Here is a 14,684-nt window from a genome sequence, read left to right as displayed (position 1 = left end):
TACTTTTTGCCTTACATGGGCACAGGTGACTTCCGGGTAAGGCTGTAACCCCTGTAGTGCTCAGCCACTGAGGAAACAGGGGAGGGATTTACCTGTGTAGTGCTCAGCCAATGAGGAATCAGGGGAGGGATTTGCCTCTGTAGTGCTCAGCCAATGAGGCTGAGCATACTAGGGGGAGGGACTTGCATACTAGGAGATAAATTGTCTGCTGCAAGTGCCCCGAGCGGGCCTGTTCATCAGACACCCGGTCTTGCAAGAACGTTGATTAAAGCCTTGCTTCACTGTGCTCTGAGTCTCCGTGTCCCTCCTTTGATTGGGGCAGTGGGCTTATTTCTCACAAAATCAAGCCTGTGGATTTTATTTCTTGACCTAGAGAAGGAGGTGCCTTCAGAAGGTCCTGGGGGTGGATGCATGTCTCCATTGCACAGGGAGGGGGGGTGGTTTTGACAGGAGAACCTGCCCCAAATAGGGGAACGCGTGGGAAGTAGAGGGAGAGGATGATTGAGGCCTGAGCCCATCTGGAGCAAGCTCTCGGGTGTCAGAGTTTGGCCCGGGAAACAGAGAACCCTTCCTGGGAACCTGAACTGCTGCTGGGGAAGCATGTGCCCAAGCTGTTGGCAACACCTGGTCTAGAAGTTGCGGCTCATCATGGCACAGACCCACCCACAGGCCAGTTGCTGCTCTTGAGCCAGGCTCACCCCCACTGCAGTGCTGGGGACCCTGAACTGTGGGAGTCAGTGCAGACACCCCCTTCCCTGGGTCTGGGATTCACTTGGAGGACTGCCTTTTAAACTTCCTTTTTTTCTTTTTTTTTTTTTGTGTGTGCATTTATTTATTTATTTTGAGAGAGACAGAGCAGGGAGGGGCAGAGAGAGGAAGAGAGAGAGTCCCAAGCAGGCCCTGTGCTACCAGGGCAGAGCCTGATTAGGGGCTTGAGCTCACAAACAGTGAGATTATAACCTGGGCCGAAACCAAGAATTGGATGCTCAACCAACTGAGCCACTGAGGCACTCCTGCTTTGTATTCTTCTTAAAAGTGCTTTTTCAAACTCTACCTAGAGAATTTGCCCAGGAAACAGGATGCACAGATTTGAAAAAAAAATGCTAACTCAGAAGTGAGGATAAGCCACTGTGGAATTTACCACATCACCTTTGGCTAATAAATAAAAATAAGATTCTTACTGAGTGAGATAAGAGGCCACAGGAGCACCTAGAACATCATGACCTTGCAGAAAGACGAAGCTTTCTGCAGACGTTCTGGCAAAGCACTTCCTTCTTTGACATCTCCATAAAACACAAGATTATCTGCAAAGCTGATCTGAGGGGAATCAGTGTTTCCATTATTAACAGCTCAAACACCGATGTCAAATAGGAGCTTGGGAGTTCCTAATTGCTAAACCACATCACATAAGAAGGTAACAATTAAAAGAAAAATCCCAGCATGGTAAAACGTAAAGGAACATTAGCAAGAAATCAGGTCCAACCCCTGTATTTTCAGATGAAGAAGCAGAGGCATGGAAAGTTCCCATAGCCTTGATTGGCAGAATGGGGATTAGAATCCCCAATAATCCCTAATTTGGGCCTCTTTCTGCTATAGTAATGCGTCCCTGAGTAACTTGGATAGCAAAATATCTATTTTGTGATTTCTAAATATATATCTAGACATTCCCATTATCCTGTGGCCTTCTTAGTTTGGCATACAAGTTGCACCTAATAAATGTTGCTGAAATGAGATCATCAGCATTTATAGGAACAGAGTCTTTCCTGAAAGGGATTAACCCAGACCTAAAACTTGTTTTGGGTTTGGGGGAGTTCCTCTGGTGCATTTAATCAAGAATGGAAAACTTGCCTGAGAAGTAATTGAGACCAAGAAGCGTCATCAGGTGGTTTAAGGACAAATGCCCACTGGGGTGCGGGGGGCCGTGCACAGCCTTGCTTTGGAGATGGCAGGAAGTGGGGTGAGCTTCGCGCAGCTACACTGATCAAGGAGAACGAGCAGCTCCCAGAAGTCCGCTCCACAGTGCGTGGGGAGGTGGAGGCAAAGCCGGGCCGCGGGCTGACAGCTCCTCTATGACAGAGAACGCAGGCGGCGATGGAGATGGAGATGGCGATAGAACGCAGGCCCGGTGTCACAGCCCCCATGCTGAGCTGGCTCAGACGTTCGGCTCGCTCCGATTGCACTGGATTGAAATCCAGACACTGCGAAGCCTGAGCCAGTAACAAGGGCACGAAGGTCAGCCTGCGGCGATGGAGAAGAGCGGAGCAGGAGCAGAGAGCTGCGGGCTCTTCAGGAAAATGAGAGAAACGGTGTCATGTGTGAATGGAGGTGCCGGGTTTTCCAGAAGACAGCTGGGGCTGTCAGTTGGGGCATCGGCAAGACAAAGGGCACGGAAATGAACTTCATCCGCCCAAGTCCTGATTTGGCAATACAAGCACAGCAAAAGGCTATTTTGATTTCAGCTAGTGTGCACCTCGTGTCTTGTGTGGTTGAGTTCTTTGTCCATTTGATGGAGTTTTGGAGCAGTGGGGGTCCAGAGCCGACAGCCAAGAAAGAATGCTTGAGACGTCTTTGGTGCAATAAGGTGATTTTATTGCATGGAGGCAGGACCCGTGGGCAGAAAGAGCTGCACTGGGGTTGTGAAGAGTGACTGGTTATACACTGTGCAGTTAGGGGAGGTTGAGGCAAAGGATCCTTGCTATTGTCGGGCTAAGGTGGTTTTCCCACCAGTCAGGCATTACTATTAAGGCGGTAGGGGGTTCCTGGAGAAATGTTAGACTCTATTTGCCTCAAGTATTTGTCGATGGGCTGTAGGTTATAAAGAAATTTAATTTTACCCGCCATTTCCTTCTTGTCCTTGTTCCCTACAGCACTCCGGAGGAGAGGGTGATGTTGGGGCTCCAGGAAAGTGAGTCTCTAGGTTTCTGGAGATTAGGCTATTGATAAGATTGCCTCTTTCTTGTAGTTTTACTAAGACATTTGTTAACTGATGGAGACCCGTGTCCTGCATGTCTGGAATCTCTGTCAGTTAACCGTTGATCTTGCCCTTTCCTTTGCCCTTGGGCAGCCGGGAGTGCCTGAGGAATGTCACCTACATCCCACCCGGGTGGGGTGAGGGGTTGCGAGCTGTGCTTTGCCCTCAGCTTGCTTTACGCTCCCTCATCACATTGATGCTGTGTTTGCAGTGATTTCGGAGCCTTGAACACCTCAGGACCCGGGACTGAGGCTCCGTGGGGGCCGCGCCAACACAAGGCAGCAAAACCGCGTCAGGCTATGGAGGCACTCAGGAGAGCATGCCCCTCCCGAGCTGTGTGAAGCTGTAGTGACACCCCGGTTAAGGCCAGAACTCCCACTCCCTGCCTTTTCACACCGTGCCCCTCTTCTCCTCCTTCATTGCCCAGAAGGAAGGATTTGGCCCAGAGTTTTGCCTCAGGACAGCCTTCCCATGGCTTATTCGATGTGGACCAACGGTGTTTGGAGGAAATGACCTTTTCTACTTAATTAAATCATGGTGCCTCTTTTATCTCACGCCCCGCCGATTTAATTCCCCTTCCTACAGATTGTTCCCAAATACCATCTCTAGTCTGACCATCCACTCTTGACCCAAGCCCCACCCCTCGCATCTGAAGGTCTGCCAATCAATGACACTTATGTCTCCCTGTCACTTCACATCATTCCGTCTCAAAGTGCACATGTCACCTTGCCCCTCACACTAGCCCTGCTGACTTCTCTATTTCCATTACGGGCCCCCTGCCCATCTCCTCGTCATCTGGGTTTATGAGTATAGATCATTTTTATTCCATCCTTTCTCTGTTTCGTGTTTGTGCACTGTAAAGCTTTCTTTCCTTTGTCTTTTCGCATCTGTATTTTCCTTTCTAGAAACAAAATCGCCTGGAGAATTCAGGCTCGTGCATTCAGAATTAGTTCACATTTGGCAATTAACAGCGTCAGCCAGTCAATGTTTGCTGGGAGAAAGGACGTGAGAAAGAATCCAGAGTCTGCAAGCCTTCGTGACACGTGAGTCGCTGGAGAGGCGGGAGCAATGTCTGAATCATCCCCAGCACCCAGTTGAGTAGCTGGCACAGTTAACTGAATGCTGGCTAGAAGGAAGATGCAGACAGACATTTACTTGGTCCAGTCTCCGTTCTGGCTGATCCAGCTTATTAAACTTCCACAAATAATTTGTATTATTAGGTTTCTCCCTTCTTCAAAGATTGCAGTTTCCCGTTAAAAACTTCTTTTGTGTGTCATTCAAGGACTCCTGCATTTGGCTTCAAGGCAGAGGAGAGAGAGGAGTGTCTGTGTGTGTGTGTGTGTGTGCGCATGTGTGCATTTGCGTGTTTGTATGTGCGCATTTGGTGTGTTTGTATGTGTTATGTGTATGTGTATTTGCGTGTGTTTCTGTGTCTGTGTGTGTTGGCATGTGCATTTGTGTGTTTGTGTTTGCATTTGTGTGTGTGTTTCTGTAGTTGGGGGATAGAGAAAGGGTGAGACGAGGCTGTATGAGGAGGTGCAGTGAGGATAAAAAATAAACCACCAATCCCACACACGTCTCTCCTTGGAACGCAGGTCACTGAGTTTCTGAACCTTGAGGACGGTGCCTGGATTGACCGACAAGCACTTCCTCTCCTTATTTCCACGGCAAGTCCTTTCTTGAGCAGCCTCCTATGATGGGATGTTTACCCAGTATTTCCATTTGGTGGCGGATCTGCGGTTGGTGACAGCTGAGGCTTTACAAGGTGAGCTGGTGACTGCGAGCGGGGCCTCTGAGGACGTCTCCCGCATTGCCACTGAGTTACGACAGGCCGAACGGGAGGACGCGGTCAGAGCCGGCCACTGGAGCAGACCACAGTGTGCCCTCCCCAGTGAGCTCCCCTGAAATGGCCTGGAACCTGTACAGAGGGGGGAGGGAAGTACCACCGATGGTGAGCGTGCCCATGACCTTGACCACAGAACCGCATCAGGCAAGCTGACATCCCAAGAGCTGCTCTCCGAACCTGCACCTGGCCCACTCACTGGGGCCAGGCTGGCAGGCAGCATCGGGGAGTCGAGGAAAGGGGACAGTGGTGGCTTCAGAGGCTACACGCAGAGAGAGAAGCAGAGGCAGGTGGGAGGGCTGAGACAGGATTTCATGGGCTCTGATCCTGTTTCAGAGTAAAACGGCCCAAGGGAAGGAGAAGCCAGGATAGCGCGGTTACATCAGGAGAGGCTCTTTCCATTAGCTATTGTGCAAGACAGCAGGAATGATGCCTTCCACTCCACGATTGATTCCTCGTGATTTTCCTTTCATACATCAGAAAGCCAGGCTTTCTCCGCTGCAAACACACCGGGAGCAACCAAAGTAGCAACACCGGCTTTTTCAAGAAGTGAGGTTAATTATTCGGAGGCCGTCTGAGTTTTAAAACCATCTGGTCAACATTGCAGAGACAGGAGTCTCCAGTAGATGGCAGCACTAAGACAGTAGCGCCACATAGTCTCAGACTCCAGAACATTCACATCGTGCGTGAGCAGCCGCACTCCTCGTGTTGGAACCTGTGTTATGACTCATTACCAGTGAAAATATTCACTAAATGTGCTACAGTCATAACAGGATGAGTCATTCATTCAATCTTATTCACTTGTAAAATAAGAGAAATAAGAAAGTCCACTTTTCCTGCAACCTCTAATCCGAGGGCTGTGTGTTTGCGTCCCAATTTCCAGAAAATAAACGTGGTGAATACTGTTGAAATTCATTGCTTCAACCAGGAGCACTGTCTTTTGCTTGGACACTTGCTTTCGCTATAAGATCTGAAAAACTGAAATTTTGGATTTCTCCTATGTAATACAGACTTTTGGTAAAAGGGACATGCAGTATTTTGGGTGTCTCAGAAAGTAAACTGGTCTTTTTTCTGGACAACAGAAGATTGAACTTAGTTGCTTTAGTGACAGGTTAAGAGTTAAGTATATTCCTAGAAAGGCATATGCTCTTTTTGTTAAAATAAGTAGGCTGAAGTATAAACCTAATTATTATTCCAAAAGAAATGCAGAGCTTCCAAAATAAGTGTCTGTATATGCATGTACTTTGTAAGCGTATATATTTATAGCTTAGCATATTTTTCTTATTTAAGAGTTATATATCTGCCATGAATCTCTGGTATATAGAAATAGATCACAATTCACATCGTAGGAAAAGTTCTTTAAAGTGTAATTTCATTTTATACTAAGACTGTAGATGGATGTTGCCTTAGAGGTCTGTCCTTGGGCCAAGCGGTATTTTTTTTAAGTTTATTTATTTGAGGGGGAGAGGGGCAGAGAGAGACAGAGAAGGAGGCAGATAGAATCCCAAGCAGACTCCACACCCTCAGCACAGAGACTGCCACAGGGCTTGAACCCACGAACCGTGAGATCATTACCTGAGCCAAAACCAAGAGTTGGACGCTTAACTGACTGAGCCACCCAAGTGCCCCAAGCCAAGTGTTATTCTTAAAAGCAAGCCAGCCTATGGCTAGCTGTTTGTAGCTGGCAAATCCCAGAGCTAACCGTGAAGCACAGGGCACCTTACCTTAGTAGATTGCCCCGAGTGGTGGAAATTGCATTTGGGATAAAAGACAGTTCATCTGAATGTACCCGAAATTCCTTAGAGGGCCATGGTGGAGACAGATAGTCGTTCTCTGAAAATGGAATATGCTGACTCTTGCTGTCCACAGTCCTGTGTGCAGTCTGTGATATTTTGTTATCATACATCTAAGAAAAATCATTTTTACAATTGTTTCAACTCTATCGCAGAGGACCTGAATCCCAGTGCCACCAGCGAAACTTCTCGATGTATTCTGTAAGTGGCACACAGGCAGAAGGGACGATAAAGGGTCTAAAAGCTTTAAAAAAAAAGTCGCATTCAACCTTTGCCTCCGTTTCTTTGTCTATAAAGTAAGGGCTGTGGCTGGTGTGGCTTCTAAGGGCTCTTTCAGCTTTCACATTTCAGTATTTCCTCTTCTGGAGGTTCTGGGAGAGGGTTGAGGATTTAGCTCCTCCCCTTCCTTCTGTGCAACTCGGCCAGAAGTAAGAGAGAACGTTCTTTTTGTTTCGGCATATTCAAATAAGCTGGCCAAAAGGATAGTATGGAAGAAACGTAGTGGGCCTTCCGTGATTCCCCAAAACCTAAGTCCTTATTTTTAACATACAGCTTTTTGTACTAGCTCCCTAAGTCTCAGATCCTTACAAAGGTAAATATTGTGCTCTCTGTAACTACATTCAGAAAACCAATTCTCTATATCTGTCTGGATTGCCTCCTGGCAGGAAGCAAATGTCAGCTCATTCCTGTGTAATCGATCCGCGGCATCTTAGTTTCGAGGCTTAGCCAAAGTAGTTACTAATAGATTTTAGATGACAGATATGGAATTTTCTTCTCTTGTCCTTCAGTGGGAAAATCAGAAGGACAGAACTGCGATAGTAGGGTTTTGATGTCTTCGTGGTAATGTGAGGGAGGCTGAAAACAAGGTTAAGAAAGAAAATATTGGAATATGTATATATCAGTGATGTTTCACTTGTCTTCTTTTTTTTTTTTTTTTAACATTTATTGATTTTTGAGACAGAGAGAGACAGAGCATGAACGGGGGAGGGTCAGAGAGAGGGAGACACAGAATCTGAAACAGGCTCCAGGCTCTGAGCTGTCAGCACAGAGCCCGACGCGGGGCTTGAACCCACGGACCGTGAGATCATGACCTGAGCCGAAGTCGGCCGCTTAACCGACTGAGCCACCCAGGCGCCCCTCACTTGTCTTCTTAATGAACACAAATTTATTGAATAAGTCTGGCGGGTAAACTAAATTTGTTTGCATTATTGTCAAATTTCATTAAACTGGGGACCAGGTTTAAAAGCACCAGAACAATGCATGGAACACAGTCACTCAACAAATGTTAATACCATTGTTTATAGAGTATACTTGAAGGGTGATTGTTTGTAATCATCTCAGGAATATCTAGAGTATTTACATGACAGCAGCTCACATTAGAAGACTGAAGAGAAATAGATAGTCTTCAATGAACGTTGGCTAGTTTCACACAGTATTTTCTTAGACCTTAGTGTAAGACCTAAGTCTGATGAGGCCTAAGAACCTTGAAGATGAATTATCCTGAAATATCTACAATGAAATATTCAAAACACATGTGGCCCCTGAGGCCTATTTTACCCCCTGTGGTCCTCATTCCTCTAACTTCAAATACAAGGGCGCGAAGATCAATGTCTCCAGGAGGTTTTGGTCTTGAAGTTTTCCTTGTAAACTCTAGAAACATGGGAAACATGGCATAGGTACCAAGCGTTCGCTAGGGTTTCTCAGGGCACGAACTCTCGAGAAGAAATAAAATTTACTACTACACAAGACGGATCTGCCGGCCCCAGTAGTTAAGCACACTTGCTAATAGGTGTTATATTTTCACAAGATCTGCACCAAAAGAGCCTTATTTCTTGATTGATGGCTGAAACTTCTCTCGGTGATTACCAAACAGCTGAGTCTCAGTGTTCATGACGTGGTTAAAGAGACAGTGGAGATGTTCTATTCATTCTCAAGGCGCCTCAAGATGCAAAAAGACAGGAGAGAACATGGGGCCCGGAGATTCTGGGACTTGGGTGCTCATCAATTACGACCAGAGAAAACAAAAGCCTTTTTCGTTTGCGAGATTGCTCTGACAAGGAACGTGCCAGGGTAATGCGAGTCACGGCCTACGCTTTCTTCTATCACCATAGTTGCTGATTTACGGAGTTGTCTTAACTCTCTGAAGTATCAATATGGAATGACTTTATTTTTCCATTAACAGCCATTAGCTGTGCTCTATAGAATACCACAACCTCCTTCTCTCCATTGGACGAGCCCTCCTTAATCAGTCCAATTATATAAACCTTCAGTATTTCCAGTTAGTAGAACAATCTCATGCTAAAAATAACCAGTCCTGTTTATTTTCTTTAAAACCTTAAAATTTTTTTTACTGAGGTAAGCTTTATGCAGGAAAATGCATTGTATCTTACACGTAAGATTCAATGACTCAACAAGTGTATATACCTGTATGGGTTGCAAAATGAATACACAAAAATCAGTTGTATTTCAGTATACTAGCAGTTAAAAATCTGCAAATAAAATTAAGAAAACAATTTCAGGGGCATCTGGGTGGCTCAAGTATCTGACTCTTGATTTCAGCTCAGGTCATGATCTCACAGTTCATGAGATCGAGCCCCACGTCAGGCTTTGTGCTGACAGTGCAGAGCCTGCTTGGGATTTCCCCTGCCCCTTCCCTGCTTGTGCGCGCGCTCTCTCTCTCTCTCTCTCTCAAAATAAAAATATAAACATTAAAAAAGCCCAATTCCATTACAGTCGCATAAGACAAGAATAAAATATATAAGATCACTTTACGAAATAATGTGAGATTTGTGCCCTAAAAAAATGATGATACATTGTTGAAAAAATTTGAAGAAGACTAAGTAAGAGGGAAGACATCCCATGTTAATAGATCAAATGGCTTCGTATTGTCAAAATGGCAATATACCACAAATGGATCCATAGATTTAACATTTAACAGTTTTATCAAAATCCCAGCTACCTTTTTTTTGGCCAGAAATTAACACACTGGTGCTAACATTCATATGGAAATGCAAGGAACTCAGAATAGCCAAAACAATCTTGAAAAAGAATAAAGTTGGAGAACTCACACCTCCCAATTTCAAAACTTACTTTAAAGTTCCAGTAATCAAGATAGTATGAGACTGACATAAGATAGACATAGAGGTTAATGGAATTAAATTCAGAGCCCAAAGGTACACCCTTCCATTTACGGCCAATTAATTCTTGAAAATAGTGCCAAGACCATTTAACAGGGAAAGAACAGTCTTTTCAACAAATGGTGTCAGGACAACTGAATATTTGCATTAAAATAAAATAGTTTGACTTCTTCTCACTCCACATGCAAACTTAACTCAAAATGTATCATCGTCCCAAATGTAAGAAAGAAAACTCCAGAGTAAGCTTCATTAACTTGAATTAGGTCATGGTTTCTTAGCCATGACACCAGGAGCACAAGCAACAAAAACAAAAACAAAATAGAAAAATTGAACTGCATCAAAAGAAAAAACTTTTGTACTTCAAAGGACGCCACCAAAAAAGAAGGGGGAAAAAAGGTAACCCATAGAATGGGAGAAAATATACACAAATCGTATCTTAAAAGGGACTTGTTACATAAAAGACACAAGTCAAAATGAAGATTTGAATAGACATTTTTCCAAAGAAGGTGTGCAAATGGCCAATAAGCACATGAAAAGATGTTCAACATCACCGATGATGAAGGAAATGTAATCAAAACCATAATGAAGTGCATAGACAAGGAAGCCATCCACAAAATGAAAAGGCAACCTAAGGAATGGGAAAAAATAGATACTCTTCCAAAGAAGACATACGTGTGGCCGACAGGTACATAGGAAGATGCTCAACATCACTAATCGTCAGGAAACTGCAAATCAAAACCATAATGAGATCCCATCATAACTGTTAGAATGGTTATTGTCAAAAAAGCAAAACATAACAAGGGTTGGCAAGGCTGTGGAGAAAAGGGAGCCCTTGTGCACTGTTGGTGGGAATGGAGACTGGTACAGCCACTATGGAAAAGAGTATGGAGGTTCTTCAAAAGATTAAAACTAGAACTACCATACGATCCAGCAATTCCACTTCTGGGAGTTAATCCGGATACAACAAAACACTAACTCGAAAAGATATCTGCACCCTCAGGTTCACTACAGCATTATTTACGATAGACAAGATATGCGAACAACCTAAGTGTCCAACAATAGATGAATACATAAAATGTGGTACATATATACAGTGGAAAATTACTCAGCCATAAAAAAGAAGGAAATACTGCTATTCACGACAGGCAACATGAATGGACCTGAGGACATTATGTTAAGTGAAATAAGTCAGGAAGAAAAAAACAAATGCCGTATGATCTCTCTTATATGTGGAATAATCAATCAATCAATCAGTCAGTCAGTCAATCAAACCAAACCCATAGATACAGAGAACAGATTAGTTGTCACCAGAGGCAGGGGACTGAGGGTGAGAGAAATAGGTGAACTGTTTTTGTTTTTGCTTTTATTTTTTAAAAGTTTTCTTACTGCTTATTTATTTTTGAGAGAGAGACAGATCGCAAGCAGGGGAGGGGCAGAGAGAGAGGGAGACGCAGAATCCGAAGCAGGCTCCAGGCTCCGAGCTGTCAGCACAGAGCCCGATGTGGGATTCGAACCCACAAACCATGAGATCATGACCTGAGCCGAAGTCAGATGCTCAACCAACTGAGCCACCCAGGCGCCCCTGTTTTTGTTTTAGTTTAAATAAGTTGAATTAAAAAATAATTTCTCCCCAAATATTATTTCCTCCTCTGCCTCCATCATGTCTGTGGCATTCGATCATTTCTCCTGCTATCACCCTAGCTCAAAAACATACACTGCATGACTGCAATAATCTCAGTGATTCTCAGCTCTGATACCACATTGGAATCACCTAGAAGAGCTTTAAAAACATTCTATGTCTGGTCCCAACCTCAGAGATTCTGGACCTGGCTGAGGCCCCAGTATTGGCATTAAAAAAAACAAACAAACACCTGCTTAGGTGTTTCTAATATGCAGCTAGGACTAAGGACCAGCAGCTAACCAGTTTCTCCCCATCTTTAATCCATTTTGCATATTGGATTATGACTGTAAAGGAGTCTTGCTTCATATATACCCACTGAAAAGCTTCAATTCATTAGCACCTACGTGATAATTTCCAAACTCGTGCTTTAACTTCTGCTACCCCATAACCTGACCCCGTCCCACCCTCTTAGCATGAATCCGTGATTTGCTGATACTCTATCTCCTGGACCAGCCTTGGAATTTTCTGCCTTCATGCATTGTTGATATTCTTTCTCCGTGTACTTATTTCTGCCTGCTGAGAATACGTTCAACATTGCTGGGTTTCCAGCCCAAAGCCTTTCTTTATTGGGCCACCTGATCACGTCTTCCCCTAAAATCCAAATCATTTCCAACTGATGCCAGACTCCTGGCTCTTTTTTCACCACGGTCTACTTGCTGGTTGAAAGGTCAGGCTTTTGCAATACACAGAACACCTCCCGTCCTGGTTTCTCTGGCAGAGTGACTTTAGGGGTGCAGTGGGGTCTCCTTGAGTTTTGTTTCTACGTCTGTTAAACAAGAACACCCACCTCTTGAGGACAAGGTTAAGTGAAATAACATAGAAAATGTCCCTCATATAAGAAGTGCTAGATAAATGCCAGCTAGTTATTATTTTCATTACTGTTATCACTGTCTACCTGTGTGTGCCATCACCCCAAATAGATTATAAGACGTTGGAGTAGAAGACAAAGGCTTACAAAACCTCTTACGCTCACAGTGTCTGTTGTTGTTCTTTGAACATGGTAAGTGTTCAGCATGCTTATTGAACAAATAATTTTATAGCTAGTTCTAAATATATCAAATGCAATTTAAGTGACTGTGACCTCTAGCCTGGCTGTAGAACTCTTTGGTCGTGGATAGATTATATATGATATTCTGCTTTAAAAGCTTATCTTTTGGGGCACCCGGCTGGCTCAGCCAGTGGAGCATGTGACTCTTGATCTCGGGGTTGTGAGTTTGAGCCCCACTTTGTGGAATTACTTAAAAATAAAATCTTTAAAGAAAAGCTTATGTTTTTAGAATATTGTTTAGAAAGAGATATAAAAATACCTTGAAGCATTTAAAAATGTTTACAATTCCCTGGGTGTAGTTCAAATGTCACTCTTTCTAGATCCTTAAGTATCCTGAGATTCCACTAAATATATTTGGTCTATCCTCCCCGAAATGAATGTTCCTATAATCCTAACAGGTGGAACATGAGGTGGAATTCTTTTGAGGCCAATTTCCTGATTTTTATTAAGAAAAGTGACTTATTAGTATTGGGCATTTTTTTGTTTTAGTATTTTATTTTTAAGTAATCTCTACACCCAATGTGGGGTACCAATGTGAATAAAAATGGATATCTTTTTCTTGTTTAATTGATAAGGAAAGCATTTAATATTTCATCATTAAGTGTGATATCCTAGGTTTTTTGTTAAATATATTTTATTTCTAGTTTCCTGAGTGTTTTGGGGGCGAGGGGGGAGGGAGAGAGAGAGAGCGTGCGCACACACCAACGGGGGAGGGGCAGAGGAAGAGGGAGAGGAGGATAGAGGGATAGAGAGGGAGCGAGAATCTTTTAATTTTTTTTAAAAATGTTTTTTATTTATTTTTCAGAGAAAGAGAGACAGAGCACAAGCAGGGGAGGGGGAGAGAGAGGGAGACGCAGCAGCTGAAGCAGGCTCCAGGCTCTGAGCTGTCGGCACAGAGCCTGACGCGGGCCTTGAACTCACGAACTGTGAGATCGTGACTTGAGCTGAAGTTGGAGGCTTAACTGACTGAGCCACCTAGGTTCTGAGAGAGAGAGACAGAGAGACAGAGAGAGAGAATATCTTAAGCAGCTCAGCTTCAAGCGTGGAGCCCTGACGAGAGGCTTAATCTCACAACGACCATGAGATCATGACCTGAGTTGAAACCAAGAGTCAGATATTTAACCAACTGAACCACCCAGGAGACCCTCCAGAGTGTTTTTTATGACTGGGTCTCAAATTTTATGAAATGCTTTTTTAGCATATATGGATATATGACTTTTCTCATTTATTTCTGTTAATATAATGAATTACACTGACTTTCAAATGTTAAACCAACTTCTTATTTCTAGAATAAGCCCCAATAATCTTTCGTGTTAACAACAGTCCTAGAAAAAGGAGGTTTCCATATAAATAAGGTTTATTATCACCCTAAGAACAAAACGTTTCTCTAATCCTTTTTTTGGGTGCAGTGAGAATATTTTTAAATTGTTTTGCTGGCTTTTGTGCCCCTATAATCATAATATAATGAACACAACTACATTTTTTCCTAATGGCGGAGACATATTGTCACAGACATTTATTCCACAAATATTTGCTATGTGCCTTTTATTCTCTGTTCTGGTTAATGAATTAATGACCGTTAGTTAGAATATTTAAAGGATATGAAGTGCATTTAATAACTACATCACACACTAGGTTTGGTATTTATTTATTTACTTATTTATTTATTTTAACGTTTTATTTAATTTTGAGACAGGGAGAGACAGAGCATGAACGGGAGAGTCAGAGAGAGAGGGAGACACAGAATCTGAAACAGGCTCCAGGTTCTGAGCCGTCAGCACAGAGCCCGACGTGGGGCTTGAAATCACGGACAGTGAGATCGTGACCTGAGCCGAAGTCGGACGCTCAACCGACTGAGCCACCCAGGCGCCCCTAGGTTTGGTTTTTATTGTTGCTGCTGGTGTTGTTTCTGTCGAGTGTTTATGTTGCTTTTTACCTGTTTCTTGCTATCTGACTACCAAGTATTACTTCTTGCTTCTTCTAGTGTGTTCGTTTCTGGCATTCTCCGCCCCGCTCCCTGCCTTAACTTGGTTTTTAATGAGAAAGAAATAGCTCACCAACCTTGTTAGAACTATATGCAAAGTAAGAGTAACTCAGTTCTGAGTGAGGGTATATCCATTGTTCCTGGAGAAATGAATTCAGGGTCTTTGTGTTACTTATATGGACTGCTTGAGGCCTTGTTCTTATAACACTCTGGTATTCAATTCTGTT

The 14,684-nt window shown here is 43.6% G+C and overlaps 1 long non-coding RNA gene across 1 annotated transcript; it reads left to right on the top strand.

The window, feature by feature from the left end:
* The first annotated feature begins 918 nt into the window (after positions 1-918).
* LOC122480650 lies at positions 919-5,832 on the top strand. Its single transcript, XR_006296609.1, has 2 exons — positions 919-4,014; positions 4,567-5,832. It is a non-coding gene; the product is annotated as an uncharacterized LOC122480650 (long non-coding RNA).
* Positions 5,833-14,684: the final 8,852 nt, after the last annotated feature.

This window comes from Prionailurus bengalensis, chromosome A1 (assembly GCF_016509475.1).
Source record: "Prionailurus bengalensis isolate Pbe53 chromosome A1, Fcat_Pben_1.1_paternal_pri, whole genome shotgun sequence".
NCBI lineage: Eukaryota > Metazoa > Chordata > Mammalia > Carnivora > Felidae > Prionailurus > Prionailurus bengalensis.
The sequence above is the reverse complement of the archived record's forward strand: the minus strand, read 5'-3'. Positions and strand labels throughout refer to the sequence as shown.